This window comes from Lactuca saligna, chromosome 2 (assembly GCF_052625555.1).
Source record: "Lactuca saligna cultivar CGN05327 chromosome 2, ASM5262555v1, whole genome shotgun sequence".
In the NCBI taxonomy this organism is placed as follows: Eukaryota; Viridiplantae; Streptophyta; class Magnoliopsida; order Asterales; family Asteraceae; genus Lactuca; species Lactuca saligna.
Window position 1 is genome coordinate 126,857,918 of NC_136418.1, and position 10,047 is coordinate 126,867,964.

The 10,047-nt window shown below is 34.3% G+C and overlaps 1 long non-coding RNA gene across 2 annotated transcripts; it reads left to right on the forward strand.

The window, feature by feature from the left end:
* The first annotated feature begins 8,848 nt into the window (after positions 1-8,848).
* On the forward strand, positions 8,849-9,835 carry LOC145029062 (uncharacterized). 2 transcript variants are annotated; one of them, XR_013676346.1, is made up of 3 exons: positions 8,849-9,053; positions 9,214-9,290; positions 9,397-9,835. It is a non-coding gene; the product is annotated as an uncharacterized LOC145029062 (long non-coding RNA). The 2 variants fall into 2 exon arrangements; XR_013676345.1 differs by having other exon boundaries at positions 9,214-9,835.
* The last annotated feature ends 212 nt before the right edge of the window (positions 9,836-10,047 follow it).

Consider the following 10,047-nt stretch of genomic DNA (forward strand, 5'->3'; position numbering starts at 1 on the left):
AATAATGTATTCTACTTTAAAGCATTACCTTATAATGGTGTGAATGAAGTTGTGAATGTTGTAGACAATTTAGGAAATATTGTTTTACACATTGATTCTTCCACTAGTTTGGATAAAGCATCCTTGTGGCATTGTCGTCTTGGACAAGTTAACAACAAGCGCATAAGCCAACTCCAGAAGGTTGGAGTCTTGGAGTCAATTGACTTAAGGTCAGATGATAGTTGCGAGTCTTGTTTGCTTGGAAAAATAACAAAGTCGCCCTTCACTAGTACATGTTCTAGGGATGAAGGTTTTTTGGACCTTGTACACAAAGATGTATATGGACCCTACTGAGCAGCCACAAGGGATGCTAACTGCTTTTATGTGACTTTTAATGATGATTACAGTAGATATGGTTATGTCTACTTAACCAATCATAAGTTAGAAACCTTTGAAAAGTTCAAAGAGTTTAAACAGGAAGTGGAGAATCATTTGGACAGGATCATTAAGATGCTCCTATTCGATCAAGGAGGAGAGTACTTAGTACATAGTTCCTTGACTATCTTAAGGAATGTGGAATTATTTCACAGCATAACACCTCCCAGAACACCACAGCTTAATGGTGTGTCTAAGAGGCGTAATCAAACCTTGTTGGACATGGTTTATTCCATAGATTCGAGCTTCGTTCCCAATCTCATTTTGGGGGTATGCCTTAGAGATTGCCGCCCATATCCTTAATCTAGTCCCTACCAAGAAGGTTGCGAAAACACCTCACGAGATGTGGACTGGGAAAGTTCCCAATTTAGACCACATGAAGATTTTGGGTTGCGAGCCTTTCGTGAGATGTAAGACTCAGGACAAGCTCGAACCTCATAGTGAGCGGTGTATTTTCATCGGCTACCCACAGAATTCCTTTGGTTACCTCTTCTAAAGGCCAAATGAGAATGTGGTATTTATGGCAAGGAGAGGGGTCTTTCGAGAGAGAAAGTTTATAAGCCAAGGAAACAGTGGGAGGCAAATTGACCTTGAAGAACTTCAAGAGTCAAGCGGTGAAGGAACCTTAAACCCTAGCAATTAACCTGAGTAGGAACTCTTGTTAATGAGTTTGTACCTTTGAGTCGTTCCACAAGAGTTAGGAATCCACGTGAGCATTACTATGGTTTTCATATTACTGCAGACGGTGATGCCTTTATTAGTGATGGTAAAGTGGTAAATTTGGATGAGCCTAAAAACTTTACGAAAGCCATGACAGGCCCTGAGTCTGCCAAATGAAAAGAGGCTATGGACAGCGAGATTCAGTCCATGTATGACAATCAAGTTTGGAACTTGGTTGACAATGTATCAGGTTGTAAGAAAGTTGGGTGCAAATGGATCTTCAAGAAGAAGACCGACATGGATGGGAATGTACACACTTATAAAGCGCGATTGGTTGCGAAGGGATTTACTCAAACTCCAGGAGTTGAATATGATGAGACCTTCTCGCTAGTAGTAAATATTACATCTATTAGGGTTTTGCTAGCCATAGCTGCATTTGATAATTATGAAATATGGCAAATGGATATCAAAACCGCTTTCCTTAATGGAAAATTAGGTGAGGATGTTTACATGAGTTAGCCAGAGGGTTTTATCGGTGGAAAGCACCCAAATAGAGTGTGTAAGCTTGAGAAATCCATCTATGGATTGAAACAATCATCTCGCAGATGGAATCTTTGTTTCGATTAGAAAGTCAAAGAGTTTGTTTTTTCGAGGAGCGAAGATGAGTCCTTTGTATATGTTAAGGCTAGTGGCAGTATATTTAGCTTTTTGGTATTGTGTGTGGATGACATACTACTCATTGGAAATGACATCCCAACCTTGTATGAGGTTAAATCCTGGTTTGGGAAGTGTTTCTCTATGAAGGACCTTGGAGAAGCTGCCTATATCCTAGGAATAAGGATATTGAGAGACAGGAGTAAGAGACTAATTGTACTTAGTCAAAGTACCTACTTGGATAAGGTGCTGAAAAGGTTCGGCATGCAAGATTCCAAGAAAGGTGACTTACCAATCCAGAGTAACGCCAAATTGAGTAAGACTCAGAGCCCGAGTACAAAGACTGAGATAGTTGAGATGAGTTGAGTATCATATGCTTTCGTTGTAGGCTCGATCATGTATGCTATGACTTGTACTTGCTCTGATGTGGCCTTTTCTTTAAGCATGGTCAGTAGATATCAAGGGAATCCAGGAAAGGCTCACTGGAATGCAGTTAAGAATATTCTCAAGTACCTACGAAGCACTAGGGACTGGGTCCTTACCCTCGGTAGGGATAATGACTTGAGAGAAGTGGGGTATAGTGATGCTGGCTTCCAGACTGATAGGGATAATTTCCACTCTCAGTCGGGCTGCGTCTTTACCCTAAATGGAGGAGCAATTACTTGGAAAAGTTCCAAGATTGAGATACTAATTGATTCAACTTGCGAATCAGAGTACATAGCAGCAAGCAAGGTAGCAAAGGATGCAATATGGCTAAAGAACTTCATTGGAGACCATGGAGTTGTACGAGCTATTAAGGAGCATATGGAGATTTTCTGTGATAATGAGGGTGTAGTTTCCTTAGCTAAGGAACCAAGGGATCACGGCAGATCCAGGAACATTGACAGAAAATACCACTTCATTAGACATCGGATAGAAGAAGGAATCCTCGTGGTTAAGAGGATATCATCGGATGAGAACCCGGCAAATCCCCTCATGAAGGGACTGTGTATGGTTAAGCATTTGCAGCATACGAAGCGCATCGGGCTGAATGATGATATTAGTTTTACATATTAGATAGTTATTTCTGAAACTTGTAAGATGTAATTGACATTTGATGATTAACTAAAAGTTGTTGTTTATTTATAAGTAAAGTGTTGCTATCTTGTATCAATTGTTTACTATTGTTTCAATTTTTCATGTTTTGACTTCTAGAATAATTACTTATTCAAACTCTCCACAATCAGTCATATGCTGGAAGTAGACATGAATCAAGTCTGTCATGAAGTTGGCTTGTAGATGTCTAAGATGTTAGACATACTAGAAGTTGCTACAACATTCATGAGTGCTCATAAGTTCTGAGTATTGGATTCAACCCACGCTCACGTGTATCACTTCATGGAATTTATCTTGAGTGATCGTGAGATGGTAATATCATATAAATCTTCAAACCTAGAGATATGAGTTGTTGATTATGAGTTGGAAGTGCATTGATTGCACGAAAACGCATTAGTAACTTGATGTTATAAAACGTGCTTTTGTGTATGATTCAACAAGTAGTTAGTACAAGCATATGAGTTGAAGTTTATTTGTTCCTTTTAGTCCTTGGAGGATTAAAAGAGATATCTGGACCCCTCGATGATTTTGTTTTGACCTATGTGTCGGGCTCGGTCAGAACCAAATTGATGCGTTTAGTTTATTTCTATGTCAAACAAATCGAAAATCGAGAAACAAACTGATAGGCAATAAGTACGACATTGTTCCATGTATTTTCCCGGCTGATATCTAGAACAGAGGATTATATGATCACTTATCTTAAATGGCACATCATCATCACTTCAGTTCTGCGAGACTTTGAAAGAGCTATGATTGTTGGTCGGTTCCTGAAGTCGTAGCTGTAACTATAGTTATTAGATTTATCCAACTGGGAGATTATTGGATAAGGTGTCTAAGTCCATAACTATATTTGGTATGTACTTGGCCCTACTTGGCATGGTCCATTTGGGTTGCATGGCATCTCAACATTTGGATAGACAAAATGAGAATAAGGACACTTATGATTTGTTAATATATTCTAATATATTAATATGAAATCATATTATTTAATTAGTATTGATCAAGAATCAATTTGGACATAATTTTGTGAACAAAAAAGACACTAATTAAATATATGAGGATTGATTATTTAAATCTTTCATTCTTATATAGTGGGCTTAAGGTCCATGATTCACTAGATTGAGCTAGGACCCATTGGGTGCTCCATGGAGGTTATAAACCCATGGATCATGGGGGAAATGAAAAGCCATGCACATTAGGGTTTACCCTTCATGTGACACACTATATAATGAACCTCGTATGGAGCAAAATCAGGACTAAGCCAATAAGAGTGAGGGCTAGCCGATTTTGTGATCCAAGTGTTCTTCTCTCAAGTTATTTCAAGTGTTGTGGTGTTGTGTGAAACATTTGAGACATCACATTTGGGGTGCTAGACTCATAAAGTCTTAAGGAATCCAAGCAACACACAATGGTATGTAATTCTACTAGTTTTTATTTTGCAAGTTCCCCATAACATGCTAGTTAGGACGAGAACCTTGGAAAAATCAAATTTGCATGTATATTAGAGAAAACATAGATCCAAGGTTTCTAAGGTTGCATGTACACCATAGGAGTGTTCGAATGCTCAAAACCCATCAGATGGAATCGAGTTTGGAGTGGAGGGTGCGGGTGAGCTCGCTTCTTGCTCAGATGGGATAAGAGGCGGTAATGGAGTGGGAGATGGAATTGGAGGATTGGGAACAGTAGGTGTAGATGTAGTTGCTATTGTTTGGGTAAAAAATTCATCTACAATCGGTAGACATAGGGATGGAGGCATGGATGTTTTGTATGGAAAATTATGGTCTATGAAATCAACATGAAGAGAGTGATATAGGTGACCGGATTGAAGGTCAAGACATTTGTGAGCTGATTTGGTAATAGTATAACCCAAGAAAAGACATGGAGCTGAACGCGGTTGCAATTTTGAGGAGGAGTAAGGGGGAAGCCACGGATAACAGAGACATCCGAAAGGTTAAAAATTTTTGTAGTTGGGAGATCATCCATACATTAGTTCAGATGGGCATTTAAAGTCAAGTATTGGTGTCGCTAATCGGTTGATAAGATGCACAACGGTTTGAAAATCATGGGACCAAAAGGTTAAAGGGAGGCCTACATAATGTAGTAGAGCAAGACCCATTTTGACAATGTGGCAATAATAGATGTATTGAAATATTTTTCCACTAGTAATTTAAATTGAATGAAGGTTTTGGAGACATCAGATTTAAGCTTGATGGGATACAACCAGATATATTATGAGTAATAATCAACAAATACGACATAATAAGAAAACTCATCAATTGATTTTTGAACAGGTCCCCAAACATCAGAGTAAATGATTTGTAAAGGTTTATTTGCAATAAAAGAATTAGAGCCAAAAGGTTGCTTGTGGCTTTTATTGACAGAACAGGAAGCACAGTGAAATTTAGTAGAAGACAACGACTTAAAACTGAGACCTAATCTTTTAGTAAGATGTTGAAAGATGCGGCTGGAGGGATGACCAAGTGTGTGATGATAATCAGCAGGTGATGCTCTAATGACAATACTGAGTTGAGGAAAAAGCATGTGACTGGCATAATAGACATCATTTATGTTCTTTCGTTGCATGAAGGGCGCCCCCGTGACTAGATCCTTGACAAGAAAAAACATGGGGAAAAAGCCAACAGAAACTTTGTTAGCACGACAAAGTTTTGCAACTGAGATGAGATTTGTACAAAGATTGGGAACACAAAGAAAAGTACATAATTTTAAAGTTCAAGATGAAGTTGGAATTTGTGTGTGACCCATATGAGATATAGGAAGAGATGTACCATCACCAAGGAGAATTTCATCTAATCCACCGTCTTTTGAAACCGTGTCAAGGGTGGAACTAGGGTTGTTCACTATTTGGATAAAACTGAATTATCCAATTGGACAATTTGGATTGGACTATTTGGTTCGGATATTCAGATTTTTAAATTGGATTTCGCCAAAACCGAATTATTATTTTGGATTTCGGTTTGGTTTTGGTTTATAAAATAAGAACCGAATAGTCCAAAAAACCAAATAACAATTTATTATTTATTTATTTTTAATATATCTATAATTATTTATTAGTTTTATAAATTATTTTTTCAAAAAAGTTCAAAAAGTTTTACGTAATAAAAAAATTAATATGCATTTTTTCTCAAAATTGTTTTATCTATTAAATACTAAATTATAATATACCTTCTTAGTTGTTGTTTATAAATTATAAATTACAATTAAATAATTTGTTTTTTCTTCTTCTATAAAAATTAGATAATATTATAATTATATATCGTTTTAAAATGTTATGCCTTTTGAAACCCGAATTATAAAAACCGATTCAATCGAATTGTAATTGGATTGGATTGGATTTGAATTTAGTTTGGACAATTCGGATCCATATTTTGAAAATCGAAATCAATTTGGATTTACTTAATTGGATCGGATCGAACCGATCCATCCAAACGAACACCCCTAGGTGGAACGGTCTGAGGTAAGGTGATGAGAAGCTCCACTAGCAAACATTCAAGTTATTTTAATTGGTGTGGAGTGTGTGCTGGAAGATGTGTCATTAGCAATCAGCTTGGTGTTATTGATGACACATGTTCCAGCACACACTCCACACCAATTAAAATAACTTGAATGTTTGCTAGTGGAGCTTCTCATCACCTTACCTCAGACCGTTCCACCTAGGGGTGTTCGTTTGGATGGATCATTCGTTGATGTTGTTGTCTTTTAGGAAGCGAGCAAGCTTCCTACAATCATGAGTTTCATGGACTGGAATGGTAAAATATTTACAATAAGAATTAGAACGGCTGTTTTTGTACTGATTGTTGTTGTTGAAGCGGTTGTTGTAGTGTGGTTGATTGTCTGAGTTGTAGTGACTGTTTTGATTGGAACGAAAGTGAGAATCAGATGAAGATCGGTTGTTGAACCGGCATGTTTGTCGTTGAGAGTAGTTGGTTGTGACAACAACAGGTGCAGCAGCAGATTCTGTTTCTCTTAAGGATCTTTCAAAATCTGTGAAATTTTCAACCAGTTCTGAGAAGGAGATGGCTGTTTCTCAGGCTTTCAAGGCAGCAATAAGGGAATTGTACTCGTCCCCAATTTGACTCAATATCTGTACCAGCAAATCTTCTTCATCAACGAGACTTTGTGCTATAGCTAATTCATCATAAATCTGCTTCATATCATTGAGAAATTTTGTGATGGAGTGACTTCCTTTTGGGTTCTTTGCAAATTTTGATTTGATGGAGATAATACGAGATCTAGAATGGCTAGCATAGCTGGTGTTAAGACGATCCCATGCTTCTTTTGTTGTAGAAGCTAATATAAGAATCGGTTGAATGGTTTCATGACAGCTTCCGAGAATAGCACCGAACAGAATTTGATCTTGGCGATACCAGGTTGTGTATGTTGGATTGTTTTTTTGGTTGTGTCTTTTTCGGTGATGGTTTTTGGTGGTTGATTTTGGCTGGTGATGACCTTTTTCAGATCGAGCCCGATTAGAGTTAATTGGACCTGTTTGCGCCATACTGGGAAATTTGTTGCGGTGAGTTTGATTAGAAAGTGACTGGTGGTTGTGAGTTGGACGATGGTATCTGGTGGTGCCATGGATAACGGCTAGGGTTACAAGAAGGATGAAGGATCAGAAACACGTTAGAGTAATTGCTGCTCTAATACCATATGTAGATATCAATTGTGTTGTTTTATTGAGTATGACATATATATATATATATATATATATATATATATATATATATATATATATATATATATATATATATATATATATTATATTCATGTTCATTTGAGACAATTCTAATTTTGTGAAACCGTGAGACCAAATCTAAAAATAATTTTAAAATGCAAAATAAATGGAAAAATCCAAAAATTCTTTTTTTAAATATTATTTTCGGAACTTGAATTAACTAAAAAAAAATATAAAAAAAATCCGTTTTTTTTTTTTTTTTGAAAAATAAGTTAAATATTCTAATAGAATATTACACTAACATATTCTAAAAAAATAATTTTAAAATGCAGAATAAATGGAAAAATCCAAAAATTCTTTTTTTAAATGTTATTTTCGGAACTTGAATTAACTAAAAAAATAAAAATAAATAAAAATAAATTCCTTTTTTTTTTAAAATACGTGAAATAGTCTAATAGAATATTACACTGACATATTTTAAAAAATAATTTTAAATGCAAAATAAATGGAAAAATCCAAAATTTCTTTTTTTAAATATTATTTTCGAAACTTGAATTAACTAAAAAATATTTATAAATAAATAAATGCGTCTCACGGTCTCACAAAATTAGGTCGGCTTACATGAACCTAACTATATATATATATATATATATATATATATATATATATATATATATATATATATATATATATATATATATATATATATAGGGTAAAGTGAATATACCCAACAACCTTATATAAGCTTAGGTACCTAACCACATCATACTACATAATTTTGTATCATATTTGCATTGTAATCACTCAAAGTTCTTAAAATTCAACCTTATAACTTGATTGCTTCCAAAACACACCATAATACATCGTTTTGTTTGATATATTCATTATAATGTTCTTAAACATGAACCTCTAACTTGTTTTACTGTCAAGATTTTTGAAATTCACTATTATCTTTCTCTTATAACACATCTTTTTTGTCGAACACATATTAGGCTACATATATTGTAGTTGAAAATGAAAATTATGTAAGATGAAGATAAATGTGTAATTTATAAAAATTATGGAAATAAATCAAGTTAAAAGTTATATTATAAGAACATTAGACAATTAGAATGTATTATATAATACAAAACAACGTAGTATGGTGAGTTTGGGTACCTAAACTTATATACCCTTAAGAGTATATTCACTTTTCTCATATATATATATATATATATATATATATATATATATATATATATATATATATATATATATATATATATATATATATATATATATATATATATATATATATATATATATACACACACTATTTTACAACAGGCAATTTGCAATTAAGAAACTATGGAATGTATGAGCTGTAGACGAGAATGTGGTTGATCCAATAATTGGGCTTGATTAGGTATATCCTTGATAAGATTTTGGTATTGGCTCCTCACGAGCTTTCATTAGCGATGACTTTAAATCAAACAATTGAATTTCTTTCATCAGTTTACTAACAACGATAGATGCAGGACTCCTTCCACCTCCGCATGTAAGTAACTTCACATTTTGACCTCTTTTTTCATATATATATATATATATATATATATATATATATATATATATATATATATATATATATATATATATATATATATATATATATATATATATATATATATATAAACCTTAGTTTCACTTTTGTTATTCAGCTCAAGTACCATGTGACAGGGGCTAATTCAAAAATCAATTCATCAGTTGGTCAACGGGACATGATGAATATGTTGAAGTTATACTTCTCATTTGCTTTCTAATTTGAATTTACAATTTTGTCAATTTTATTCTGTTTGTGTAGAAAATGATCAATAGAGGTACACTTTTGTTTGAAATGATAGGTTCACAAAGATGTGGGAGACACAGTGATCTGTTAGGCATTAGGATAGTAAAGAAGGTGTACATGGGATTTGATCAAGAAAAAGGAAGGATGTGGCATGGATCCAAGTAAAACTGAGAACCTTCGGTGGAGCTCCATCTGTTCTTAAGAGATTGTTTTCTGAGTTTGTTGTCAAAGTTTTAACTCGTCTCTTTCATTTCTTCTAAAGTGGGTTGTCCGGTTACCATTAATTTTAATGCTTTAAACTTCCATGTTCATGTGTACGTCTTCATAAAGCATATTATGCTAAGTTTATCAGTTGGTTTCTTTTGGTATCATGTAAGTTACTATTAAAGATTGACTGTAATATCAAGGTACTGGAATGATGTATGTGATCTATAAGTGAAAACATTTTTTCAAAGAACACACATAAATATCAAAGTAAGAATGGGTTTTCATGAGATTATCTTAGTATTTGTCAACGTTTTCATAGAAAGCTGGATGTTTATAGTATCACATTTGTATTGATAATTTGATGTATGCATATATCAATGTAATACATTAACATTACATATATTAATATACATGACATGAAAGAGGTAACAATATACTTTTGGGTTCTGATTTTGCGAGTTCTGATGCAGGGGCATTTTAATCAAGTTTATAGTTGGCA